Source organism: Leptonychotes weddellii, chromosome 4, assembly GCF_054177405.1.
Source record: "Leptonychotes weddellii isolate Sample4059 chromosome 4, ASM5417740v2, whole genome shotgun sequence".
Lineage (NCBI taxonomy): Eukaryota > Metazoa > Chordata > Mammalia > Carnivora > Phocidae > Leptonychotes > Leptonychotes weddellii.
The window spans coordinates 80,104,486-80,118,668 of NC_138372.1; the positions used below are offsets into that span (position 1 = coordinate 80,104,486).

The 14,183-nt window shown below is 34.1% G+C and overlaps 1 long non-coding RNA gene across 3 annotated transcripts in view; it reads right to left on the reverse strand.

Annotated features, from left to right (window-relative positions):
* LOC115944115 (uncharacterized) overlaps positions 1-14,183 on the reverse strand; it is a 220,138-nt gene that overhangs the window by 146,202 nt on the left and 59,753 nt on the right. Inside the window, exon 3 of one of the 3 annotated variants that reach the window (XR_014144061.1) lies at positions 13,066-13,164. The exons of the other annotated variants lie outside the window; for them this stretch is intronic. This is a non-coding gene — a long non-coding RNA (uncharacterized LOC115944115). The remainder of the gene's footprint in view (positions 1-13,065; positions 13,165-14,183) is intronic. 3 annotated transcript variants of the gene reach the window in all.

A 14,183-nucleotide genomic window follows, 5' to 3' on the forward strand; every position in this document is an offset into this window, starting at 1 on the left:
CTATCACCCAGCCACCCCATCCCTCCCACCCCCCACCACTCCAGCAACCCTCAGTTTGTTTCCTGAGATTAAGAATTCCTCATATCAGTGAGGTCATATGATACATGTCTTTCTCTGATTGACTTATTTTGCTCAGCATAATTGTTAGTTTATTTTTGCGACTTGGCTTTTTCTCCTATTTACTTTTTGTGTGTATGTTTTTTATAAATTATTTTTTATTTTTGTATTTAAACTCAAACACCAATTCTTTGGTTTTATTGTCATTATTTTATTGTTTCATCCCTTTTTTTTTTTAAAGATTTTATTTATTTGACAGAGTGAGAGACAGCGAGAGCAGGAAAACAAGCAGGGGGTGAGGGAGAGGGAGAGGGAGAAGCAGGCTTTCCACGGATCAGGGAGCCCGGCACCGGGCTCGATCCCAGGACCCTGGGATCATGACCTGAGCCAAAGGCAGACGCTTAATGACTGAGCCACCCAGGTGCCCCTGTTTCATCCCTTTTTTAAGACATAAGCTCAGAATACCCTGGTTGCTGCTAGAATTGGGGCGAGGGTTAGAGGCTGAGTGTGGGGTGGGAAGAGAATATCAGGTAATAACCAAAATATCAGGAAAAACATTTCAAAATATTATATTGCTACATAATTATCAGGTTAATTGTGTTGCTTAGAGAGGGTCTATATAATTTAGAGTGATAGTTTCATAAAAAGTTCTATTATTTATTTTTAAGTAAAAACAAATTACTTTCTGACTCTCCTGTAATTTATGTCTAAAATAAGTCTTATGTTAGGCCTATGTTAAATACTGGGTACATTATTAATCTTGAGGCAAATATCAGGATTATTAAAAAGAATAAAAATGGAAAGGAGCGCCTAATAAAATTTATCTATTTATTAATGATAAATACCACAATTTGAACTTTTATTATTTTCCTACCCATGAAACTGAATACTAAAAACCTGGGTTTATCTCACTCAATCACTGAAAGATCTGGTCAAATAAAAATTTCCATAAAATATATGAAATACATCTGATATTAATTGTACATGTAAGTATGGTGATCGATATGCCCAAATTCTTTCAAATTGGATGTGGTCTATACTTTCATAAAAGACTCCAAAATTATCTGAACCTTTCTGAATTTTTAAATTATTGAATTATAATATAATTAGGTCCAATTTAAAGGTCAAATGTGGAAAGGATGCAAGGTAAAATTATTACATAAATGTAAATATATATGTATGTGTTTGTAACTCTATGTAGTATTTTTACCCTGCATGTCTTCCAAAATCACACACATCCCAGCAATTTAATCCTTTTTTAAATAAGTTCTAATGTCAGTTCCTAATTAAAGAAAAACCTGAATACTGTTCTTCCTTAACACATGACAAAACCCTGTTTCAGTGGTTCTGTAGTCTGCTCTTAAGAAAATCTAGAAAAAGAGTTGCAATGTGAGTCAAAGACAGAATACTGAAATTGATTCATATTTCACAGAGATCTGCAGAAACGTGGATCTAGATTGCAGCCCTTAGCCACTGGCGAGCTTTGCCCACATTTCCATGATAGGCTCTGTCTTCACTTTTTAAAATACTAACAGGCTTCTTGTGGGTGGGATCAAATGACTGCCCCTCTCCCTTCACCTGTGAAATTTCAGAGCCTATTTGAAAAGGGCCATTGTTTCCCAGGAATGCCAGGCCTAGTCCAGGAAAGAAAGTTTTCATTTCAACAGGAATTTGGAGCCTGCCTGAGAAGGCCAGCCAGTTTACTTGGTGAAAACCGGCAATTCATTCAAGTTCTGAACAGTTACTACCCTGGCCTTACTCTCTTACTCTCAACTCCTGAGCTTTATGACTGTGTTTTTTTCCTTTAAATCATAGGGGTGTGTGTGTGTGTGTGTGTGTGTGTGTGTGTGTGAGAGAGAGAGAGAGAGAGAAAGACAGCAGAAAGAAATAAGTACATACACATTGCAGCATGTGCACAGGCAGTAAGCTGATGAAGGAAACCTCTCTGCTCAAACAGCGAGTTGCAGCCCCAAGTATGAGACATAGGTTCTTCTGTTCCAACTTCTGTCCCTACAGTTACAGCACTTGAGTGCATTCATGTGAATAAGCTCATATGTTTAACAAGCATTTTGAAATAGGTTCCCAATAAAATATATTTGTACAAGAACACAAAACAAAGATACAATACTTGCTTTCAAGACCTGGACAGAAGACCCCTGTCTGAAGCACATCAAAAACAATTTCTAAAGTAAAATTAGGACTAGAAGCCAAAAGAGTTCATTGCTCTAAAACAAATAAACAAATAAACAAAAAGCAACAACAACAAAACATTTCATACAGCAGTACAGAGTAAAATCTTCCTTGTTAAAGTCTACAGGGACTGACCATGAATTTATGACCTAAAATTCCTACTCTTTAGAGTTCTCTGACATCTGCTGCAAAATGACTTGGACATTTTCCAAGATTTGTTCATTCTACTAATAAGATATTTAAGTTCACAGAATCCTTATTAAAAAAATCTACCTCTGCCTCTCAAAAATTTCAAAACATCACCAAAGCATTGAAATTGACTAAAATGTAAAAAAAAATAAAAACAATAATAATGTCAATGAACTTGAAAGCAAAACATTCACCCTTATGTGTGTTTATTAGCAGAGAAGGAAGTAGTGATGCCAATACAGCTTCAGAATAAGATTTTGGAAATATTTTTTCAAGGCGAGGGCAAGCAGTTTTAAATATGAATTTACTTAATTTCTTTATTCACCACCTAGAGATTTTGGAAAGCTTTTTATTTTATTTTTTTATGATTCGTGATACAACCCAGGCTTAATCTCTCATTTAATAATAAAGCACCATTAATTTGTGATGAATTACTACATAATTATTTTCCAAAGAGAATATTCTAAAATTAGAAAACAAAATTAGAAAACAAAGTTAAACAACGGCTAATCAAGTCAAACGATGACATTTTTTTCTTTGCTTCTCCTTCATCAGATGTTTCCTGTGATCTTGTGAAAAACCTGATGTTGTAACATTATTAGTCATTGGACTTTAGGAAAGATGGGGCACAAAAGGAAGCTTGTCCTTTTGAGACCTGGTTTTGAATCAGTTACAGATGACAGAAAAATACTCTTTTGTGGCTGCTAAAGTTCAGGAATGAATTCTGGCAGTCTTACCCAATTCCCTAAAGCAGAGTCCGCATTACCAACATCTAATTGGCAGGCTTTGCTTGTAACTCCCACTAGGGGCCAGGGTAATGAATGGATTTAGCGAAGGTGTCCTGAGTCATCTGTAGAGTGGCTGGTCTGGGCACCGAGGCTCTTCCTTATAAACTCCCCAGACATGTCACTCAAGGAAAAGAGAGGCTTATGTGCTTGCATAACAATGACAGACTCAGGAGTTTTATTAAATTGTAGTCCTAAAGATTTTTTTTTTTTTATTTGATCTAGAAAAGCCAAGGAATCTTAGGAAAGAAAACATATTCTTGTTAGATCACTTCATTCCTTAATTTCCATTCCAAAATCTTTTATATTTGACTTGACTATGACTATAGTTGAATGTGACTTCCCCTAGCCCTATGCCAGGTTATTTTTTTAGGTAGTCAGGGAAGAAATTTGGCCGATTTCTGCCTAGAAAGCAAAAGATCAAGGGTGACCCAAAAGTCAGATTCCTACTCTGACAAGGTAAGGTACTGAGAATAACATTATGTCATTTCTTTCTTAGCCCTTAAGCTTGTTGTATGAGGATTTACTTTCATATACTAAATAACTTTTACTCCTGTATAATTTGTTAACTCCCTCTAGTTCTGTACATAGCAATAGCATTAAATATTTAATATTGATTCATTTTTATCTTGTTAATTCTTTAAACTATTTATGCCAAATTCTGAAATACTTTTAGCATTCATGACTGTTTAGCAAAGTCCCACCAGTCTCCCAAATCTAGCAACTAAGATTGAATACTGACCACACCTCAGTGGTAATACCACTGTCTAGCTGAAATTAGAGTAGGTAGAGTGGAGAACAAAAATAAAATGGCAGTGATGACAAAAATTAATGAATGCATGTTGAAGAAAGCACTCTCACTTTCCATCAAGAGGCTTATGATAAAGTAATATTATTTATTTTCTTAGCAAACATTTTCAACACTGCAATCCACAAGTCACGCAGAATTATGTCATTAGATCACTTTCATTCTTTGTTATGTTCTTAAAGTCCCTTCCCTTTCTTGAAACCAATAACCAACACACCTTCTACATACACTAGTTTTTAAAATGAATAAAAAGATAAAGAGAAGTCTCAATAACAAAATCCACATTTCAAAGTTAGGTGCTTTGAACTTTCTCATCACCTTACCAGGGTTTCCGCATGGGCAGTCTAAAAGACAACTCAGCAAATGAATGGAACTGCAAACAATGGCTCCTTCACAAGTGGGTCTTTAATTGATTACGGCTGTGTTTATGGAAGCAGAAGAGAATTTATACAAGATGACAGATTCCCTTCATTTTAAGGGGTTTTACTGGCATTCGCGTGGTAAGGATGGTTTCTCTATTGACTAGTCCTGCTATCTTTCCCCACATATACCCACCTGATTACTACCCAAATGAATGAACATTAAAAATGATTACTTTATCACTTTTTATTAGAAATATCTCCTCAGCTTTTTCTAATAGAGTAAAATTTACACTTTATAAGATATAGCTCCTGTTTAGAGAATCCAAACAAGGTTCCATTTTCATCTTTTTGCCATATAGTCTTACATTAAATATTAGACAAAATAATTAAATAATAGAAAATTATTAAAACTCAATTTAATGGGGTCTCTCTTCTTTCAATTTGTTTAAGGTACTGCAGAGATGAGAAATTTTAAATCATATGATTTGGCTCAACCAAGTAGTAATATCTACTTTATCATCTAATTATCTAAAAATATTCTGATTTCAATTTTTGTTACATATTTATAATGTCTTAATATGAGAGAGTGATATGGTCTTTCTAGTAATTTTGGGCAGACAGAATTTAAGATTTAGCTATATTAACCTGTAATTCCAAACTGCTTTTCATTTGTCTGTTAATTGTGACCTCTACAGGTCTGCTTTAGCAACAACATAGCACTCCCTAGGTAGCTGCTCTCTGAGTCAAAGGTTTATCCGATGAAAAGAACACTGGTATAATTGTAATATTAAGTTTAAAATATTAGATGCTCAGTGCCATTGATATTTTAAATCTTTAAACCCCACAAAAATCAACTGGTCTCATAAATATCTGTGTACTCTAATTTAAAAAAAAAATGATATTTGACAAGGTCTTGAAGCTGATTTATTCAAAGCAAATTAATAAACTTCAATAACTTCAAAGGAAAAAAACCTAAAATGTATGCTGATTGCAATCTTTTTATTATGTAAAATTGAGAAGAAAACATTATGAGTGTGGTTTCTTGTTCTAAAAAATAATGTGTGAACATGAGCTCAAATAAAAGAATAAATCTGTCTTACCTCAGAGCATTGACAGTATGTTCTTCCTCATTCGCCATGGACTTCTTTCTAAGCCAATAGTGCAAATGAGTTGTTGAACTTTCTTATTTTTAAGATGAGATTATAATCCTTTATTTTATTAACACATTATTAACTCAATGGTTTTTAAATGATAATATACTTTAATAAGTCCATAAAAAAGAAAATATCCCTGTTTGCAGTATTAAATTTGATAATTCTAACCAAATAAACTGGGAAATGTTTCAATATTGCTTCAGTTACATTTACCATTATGAATTTTCAAGGCAAAACTTTCTCTGACTCAAGTCAGCCAAGAAAATAATCATTCCAATAACTAAACTTCTTAGTTTTATTTGTCTCTCTTTAAACTAGACATTCTAATGAACATCTAAAAAGTATAAATTTATATATTGCAACTTTCTGACACCAACCTCATATCCTCCAATCTATTCTATCATCTTTTACCTCACTCGGTGCTCAAATTTATTGATATCTCTTTATTTTCCCTTGCTATGGCCTAACACTTGAAACACTGTCTTGTCAATATCCTACACGCCTTGACATTATTCCATTTCATGCCAGTAGGCTAACATAACCCTAACTTCAATGATATCTTTCTGTCTGCCTTCTATAGGCCTACTCTCAATCAGAGCAGCTTGGCAATTTTAGAATATGTTCAAGATCTATAATAGTCCCCAATAAAACTCGGTATCATCTCTTGAAAATAAAAAGGTATAATTTATTGAAAAATAACTATTACTCTGAATAATAAGCTTTTGAAACCTGGATAAAAAAGAATTATAAAAAAGTAGATTCAGTCTTAGCCAGGGCTATTAAGAAAGAAAAAGAAATAAAAGGCGTCCATATTAGAAAGAAAGAAGTAAAACTGTCAATATTTACAGAAGACATGATATTATACATAGAAAACCCTAAAGACTCCACCAGGGGCACCTGGGTGACTCCTTTGATTAAGTGTCATGATCTCAGGATCCTGGGATCAAGCCCCACATCAGGTTCTGCACTAAGTGAGGAGTCTGTTTGACATTCTTTCTTCCCCTCCCCCTTTCATGCTCTCTCTCTCAAATAAAGAAATAAAATCTTTTTTTAAAAAAAGACTCCACTAAAAAACTGTTAAAGTAATAAACTCAATGAAATTTCAGGATACAAAATCAATATACAAAAATCAGTTGTATTTCTATTCCTAATATCAAACTATCGGAAAGTGAAGTTGAGAAAACAATCCCATTTATACTTGCATCAAAAGAATAAAATACATAGTAATAAATTTAACCAAGGAGGTTAAAGATCTGCATACTAAGAACTATAAGACACTGATGAAAAAAACTGAAGAAGACACAAATAAATGGAATGATATTCCATGCTCATGGATTAGAAGAATCGGTATTGTTAGGAGCACCTGGGTGGTTCAGTTGGGTAAGAATTGTTATTGTTAAAATGTCCCTACTACCCAAAGCAATTTTTTTTTTTTAAAGATTTTATTTATTTATTTGACAGAGAGAGACACAGCAAGAGAGAGAACACAAGCAGGGGGAGTGGGAGAGGGAGAAGCAGGCTCCCTGCAGAACAGGGAGCCTGATGCGGACTCAATCCCAGGACCCTGGGATCATGACCTGAGCCGAAGGCAGTCACTTAACCAACTGAGCCACCCAGGCGCCCTACCCAAAGCAATTTATGGATTCAATGCAACCCCTATCAAAATTCCAATGGTATTTTTCACAGAAATAGAGAAAATAATTCCAAAATTCAAACCACAATAGACTGAATAGTCAAAGCAATCTTAAGAAAGATGAACAAAGCTAGAGGCATCAATGCTTCCTAACTTCAAACTATATTACAAAGCTATAGTAATAAAAACAGCATGATACTGACACAAAAGCAGAGATATAGATCAAACGAATACAATAGAAAGCTCAGAAACAAACCTACATATATATGGTCAATTTATGACACAGGAGTCAAGAATACACAATGAGATGACAGTCTCTTCAATAAATGGTATTGAGAAAACTGGAAAGCCACATGCAAAAGAATAAAACTGGACACTATCTTACACAATACACAAAAATTAACTCAAATGGATTAAAGACTTGAACGTAAGACCTAAAACCATAAAACTACTAGAAGAAAACATAGGTGCAGTCTTGGCAATGATTTTTTTTTTTTTAAAGATTTTATTTATTTGTCAGAAAGAGAGAGAGCACAAGCAGGGGGAGCAACAGGCAGAAGGAGAGGCAGGCTCCCCACTGAGCAAGGAGCCAAATGTGGGACTTGATCCCAGGGTCCTGGGATCATGACCTGAGTTGAAGGCAGATGCTTAACCGACTGAGCCACCCAGGCATCCCCTTGGCAGTGATTTTTTGAAGCTGAAGTCTTGGCAATGATTCTTTGAATCTGACACTAAGAGCAAAAGCAACAAAAGAAAAAATAAGCAATTGGAACTACATCAAACTGAAAAGCTTCTCTACATCAAAGAAAACCATCAACAAAATGAAAAGGCAACCTACAGAATGAGACAAAATATTTGCAAATCATATATCTGATGAGGGGTTAATATATAAAGAAATCATACAACTCAATAGCAAAACAAACAAAAAAACAAACAGAAACTGATTTTTAAAAATGGGCAGAGGATTTGCATAGACATTTTTCCAAAGAAGATATATAGATGACCAGCAGGTACATGAAAAACTGCTCAATATCACTTAATATCAGAGAAATGCAAATCAAAACCACAATGAGATAGCACCTCACACCTGTTAGAATGTCTATTATCAAAAAGATTAGAAATAACAAGTGTTGGTGAGCATGTGGAGAAAAGAAAACCCTTATGTAACTAATGGTAGGGATGTAAATTGGTATAGCTACTATGAAAACAATATGGAGCTTCCTCCACAACTTAAAATTAAACTACCATGTAATCCAGCAATCTCACATCTGGATATTTATCCAAAGCAATTGAAAGCAGGATCTCAAAGAGATACTTGCACATCCCTGTTCATAGCAGCATTATTCACAGCTAAGAGGTAGAAACAATCCAAGTGCTCATCAACAGATAAGTGGATAAACAAAGTAAGTTATATTCATTCATTGATACTTGAACTTAGGCAGTAAACAATCTATTAAACTCACTAGAGTTGTTATTCCAACAAAACATTTGCTTCTTGTAAAATTTGCTACTTTTTATATTTTTTGTTATTTTGATTAGTGTATACTGATAATACTTGTACTTCTGAGTATTTAACCTGAAGACTCATTGTCAAAGAAAAATTTTTAAATAAACTTTTGGTTTATATACATATTTTTGTTTCAGGAAAGTGAGAATAATGTGATCAATAAAAAACTTTCAAGAATAAAAGTATATTATATCATAATAAATTTAATAGGAAAGTGGAATGCAAATATATGTTCAAGGAAAAAAAGAGATGATGTAAAATTTTCAAATACTTTATTATTTATTTATTTATTTTTAATGTTTGAAAGGTATATTGGTTTATTAGGGCTGCTGTAGCAAAATAACAAACATATAGGTTAGATCAATGGCATAGAAAAGAGAACACAGAAATAAACCCACACATATATGATCAATTAATTTACATCAAAGGAGCCAAGAATATACAACTGGAAGATGACAGTCTCTTCAATAAGTGGTATTGGGAAAACTGGGCAGCCACACACAAAAGAATGAAACTAGAGCTCAAAGTAACACAAAATACATGGCTTAAAACAACAGAAATTTACCTTCTCATAGTTCTAGAACCTAGAAGTCTGAAATCAAGGTGTCATATGGCCATGTTCTCTCTAAAGGCTCTAGAAAAAAAATCCTTCCTTGCCTCTTCCTATCTTCCGGTGGTTGCCAGCAATACTTTGCATTCCTATGGTTGCAGCTTCATCTGTTGTCATGTGGCATTCTACCTGTGTGTCTTCATATGGTCTTATAAAAGCACCAGTCATTGGATTTAGGACCTGCCCTCACCCAATATGACCTTCTCCAAACTTATCATATCTGCAAAGACCCTATTTTCCAAATAAAGTCATATTCATCAGTTCTGAGTGGATATGAATTTTGGGGAGCACAATATTCAACTCAGTATAGTCTTACCTGTGGCCCTCAAAATTCGTGTCCATTCCAACATCCCTAAAACTCTTAAACCATTCCATTATTAACTCTAAATCCAAAATTTCATCTAAATTTGATCAACTCAAAAAATTGCAAATCTTATCATCTAAATCAGGTGTAGTTCAGATTCTGGGTATGATCCATCCTGGGGTAAAATTTTTCTCCATCTGTGGACCTGTGATCTAGAAAACAACGTGCTTGCTGTCAAAATGCTATTGTGGGACAGACATAGGATAGATACTCCCATTCCTCAAGTGAGAAAATGGAAGGAATAAAAAATTACTGATCTAAAGCAAGTTTATATCCCAGAGAAAAAAGTTCCATTAGATTTTATGACCTGAAAGTAAATCTCTGTTGTTCAATCTGCCTTCTGGATCTGAAGAGTGCCCATCAACCCCTGTTTCTGGGCCATGGAGATCCCATCAGCCTCTAAGCAACCCTCTCTGGGCCCTCCTGCCCTCTGGGCAACCCATTTCCTGTTTGTAAAATTCTAAAAATCTGACAGCCTTTCTTCATTTAGTCTGATTTCTGCCCCCTTCAGTCTAGGCTGGCAGTTTTTCTGGTGGTATAAAATTCTCAAAAAATTTTGTTGATCTTCTGTGGATGTCAAGGAGATCCACAGCATTGCACACAGTTTATCCTGGCTTCTGCTAAGATAATTGATTGGATCCATGCCTCACATGTCTGATCTCTTCAGAAAAAGTTTGTCCATACATCCTATATTGTTCTTTCCAGGGTATGCCTTAACATTTATGCTATGTGGATCATCTGAGAATTTTCTAAATCATCAAGTTCTGGCTCCTTTTTGTTTCATAGTTCCTTCCTCAGTTTATCTCTTTTCTCTCTCATTTTACTATAAGCAACAAATAAAAACCAAGCTGCACTTTGTATACTTTGTTTAGAAATCTTTCCAGCCAAATATCCAAGTTATCACTTACAAATTTTTCTTTCTACTCAACAGCAGAACACAGTCCAGCCAACTTTATATCTGAACTTTATAACATAACATGTTCATTATTTCTGTCTGAGCCCTCACCAAAATGGCCTTTAATATCCATATTTCTATCAACACTTTCTTCAGGACAATCTAGAGTTTTCTCTATCATGCACTTCAAAACTCTTCCTGCCTGTACCCATTAGGCAACTCCAAAACCACTTCCACATTTTTAGATATTTGTTACAATATCATCCTTTTCTCAGTGCCAAAATCTGTTAGTTTCCTAGAACTACCATAACAAAGTACCACAAGTGGTTCTGAACATGATTTTTTGAGGACACTATTCAACTCAATACAGTAGGTATTATATTGTTAAAGCATTTCAGTTTCATTTTATAGAAATAAAAATGTGATTAAACTCTTTAAAAGAAATGTTTATAAGGGGCACCTGGGTGGCTCAGTCGGTTAAGCAGCTGCCTTCGGCTCAGGTCATGATCCCAGGGTCCTGGGATCAAGCCCCACGTCGGGCTCCCTGCTTGGTGGGGAGTCTGCTTCTCCCTCTCCCTCTGCCTGCCTCTCTGCCTACTTGTGCTCTCTCTCTATCTCTCTGTCAAATAAATAAATAAAATCTTAAAAAAAAAAGAAATGTTTATAATACAATAGCAATTATATCATTTACAATCCATTATTAAGCTTTAAACATAAAACATTCAGAAGTCAACTTAAAAATATGTATGATTATAATTTTTCAAAATTCTTTGGACTAATAGCCTTTGGGGTAAATGTATTTAGCATTGTACAATGACAAAAGTTCCCTCAGAGCAAAGATATTGATGAGTATTGGATGATCTGACAATATTGTGATTTGTCTGCCGTATATTTGATTCAACACACTTAAGTAGAATGGGATAGAAGGAGTCTAAAATAGACTTTTTTCACAACATAATGAAGCATAATTTACTTTCCCTAACCAATATATATATTTTCCCAAACCATAACACTGCAAAAAGCAATTTGTTTACTTGTGTGTTTTATTTGCTTGTTGTGGCCATGTAGGCTTTGAAGTCTTTTGAAGTTTGATTTAATCTAACTCTTCTCATAGACAGACACTTAATGTACTTGAGGATGGTCTTACTGTCAGCTATAAAAGCCATTTATGGAAAGCATATTTAAATCAAGTCCTAAAGGATGACTGAGTTATATGAAGTAGTGGAAGTAGGGGCACCTGGGTGGTTCAGTTGGTTAAGCATCTGCCTTCGGCTCAGGTCATGATCCCAGGATCCTGGGATCAAGCCCCACATTGGGCTCCCACTTCTCCCTCTCCCACTCCCCCCTGCTTGTGCCCTCTTTCTCTCTCTCTGTCAAATAAATAAATAAATCTTAAAAAAACAAGGACACGGGCTTCTTTAAAAAAAAAAGTAGTGGAAATAGAGAAGGGTGTTGCAGGCATAAGAAATGTAATAAGTAAATGCATGGAGGCATGAGAGAGCATGGTTTGTTGGATGAAGATCCAATGGTAGGGTATGGCTAGAATTCGGAATGGGGCAGGAGAATATAGGGCCCAGATCATAAAGATGGACTGGGGAGGTGGCACAATGGAGAGGGCAAAAGCAGCCTGGGAGTTCATTTAGGAATGGAAAATGAAGAAAATGGTTATTTAGGAAGATTTATTTAAGAGTTATTAAGGAGGTAGGATCAATAGGATTTTGTGATGTGGAAATTGAATTTTAAAAAGTTCTATTTTTATTTTTTAAGTTTTTATTTAAATTCCAGTTAGTTACATACAGTGTAATATTAGTTTCAGGTGTACAATTTAGTGATTCAACACTTCCATACAACATTCAGTGATCATCACACACACACACACACACATGCATGCATGCACACAAAAGTTCTCAAAAATGAACTCAAAATATGTGTCTTGGGAAGCCATTTGCCCCAGGAAAGATGAGAAAAGAAAAATTCACCTTTAACATTTTCAGGTTGTATCCCTGTGTGTGGTTATGTGCATTTGTGTTTATGGGAGAGCACAGAAACGAGCTTGGCTCATCTTTTGTATTACAAGCCAACAGGTATATGGGTATTCAAGGGAAAAAGTGATTCATAAATGTTCCCAGATTTTTTAATATTTATTATTAGAAGTAGTTACTAAAAATAATTAAAAACCTTTTACTGGTAATCTTCAGAAAAACGATAAAGTTAGTTAACGGGGTAAAACTATAATGTGATACAAAGATACTAAAGCTTATTCATCTTCCCCTTTCTAGTGTTTGGCATTGAAGAGAGAACACTGGTCTTAAAGTTATAAAATTTTATTTCCTACTCATATATGACACTTGCTAGTTTTGAGACCTTGAGTAGATCTGAGACTCAATTTTCATATACATGCTGAAGGACAGTCTCTTCAAGCTCTTTAAAAATTATATGATTTTACCTTTTCCTTGTCTTTTTTTTTGAAGTAGAAATTATTTTTCTCCACGCAAATTTTTAGAACCTTACCCCATATTTTTTTAGGTGAATTCCTTTAAACCCGGATGTGAAATTGGACATCTTTGAATATCCTCCCTCATTTTACTTCATTCTTCAACAGTTCAATAACTGTAGAAAATAATACATTATAACTTACTTTTGTATATTAATGCTCATAAAATTTAAAAAGTTTTATTATCTATAAAGTGTATTTTGATAGGTATACAAATTAATACACACTTGGAAATTTCAATGCTGATAAATTTAAAAGTGAACTAAATATGCACATTTTAAATAACTTATGCAAAATTCTATAAAATATATTCACTATGCTCTATCAGTAAAAACATTTTTCTTGCAGTTGTAATTCCTTAGAACTTTTTTTAAGCCTCCAACTGAGTACTTGTAATAGGCAAAGGATTATAAATAGAGGATGATGAAGCTACAACTGTGAAAAGTCTTTAAATACCCAAACCTGCATTAAGCTTACAGGTTTTGCCAAAAAAGTCTAAGTAATTAATCCATGTTTAGTTCAAGCTTGTCAAGGGATTTCCATTTATTCTTGGTTTATACAAAAGTCTGCTGAGGTCTAACACTCAGAGGTTTTGTAATAATCTTCATTTTTAATTGAACATTTCTTAAATCAAGTTATCAAATGTTCTTATCAATTCCAATAAAAAACTTAAATTTTTGCAATAATAAGGATAGAGGTAAATAGAATCCATAAATAATCCAAACCTCATTTCAACCAATGTCTTACTCTCCACCACACTATTTATGAGTACTAATAAGAAATATTAAAATTTCTTATTTTGATATTTTTTAATGTTATATTTCCTCTAACACACACTGGAAGAATTATGAATGTCCAAAATTCAATATAATCTATTTAAGGTGGTATAATATATATATGAGTATTATATAAGATTATTAAAATTTGATATATATGATTATTAAAATTTTGGACAAATTCCAACTATATATGATTATTAAAATTTATAGACAAAACATTTAAATGTCGAGTGAATTTTAAAAATTTTGTTCATAATGTTTCAACACTAGAGATAAATAGCTGAGGGGCGCCTGGGTGGCTCAGATGGTTAAGCGTCTGCCTTCGGCTCAGGTCATGATCCCGGGGTCCTGGGATC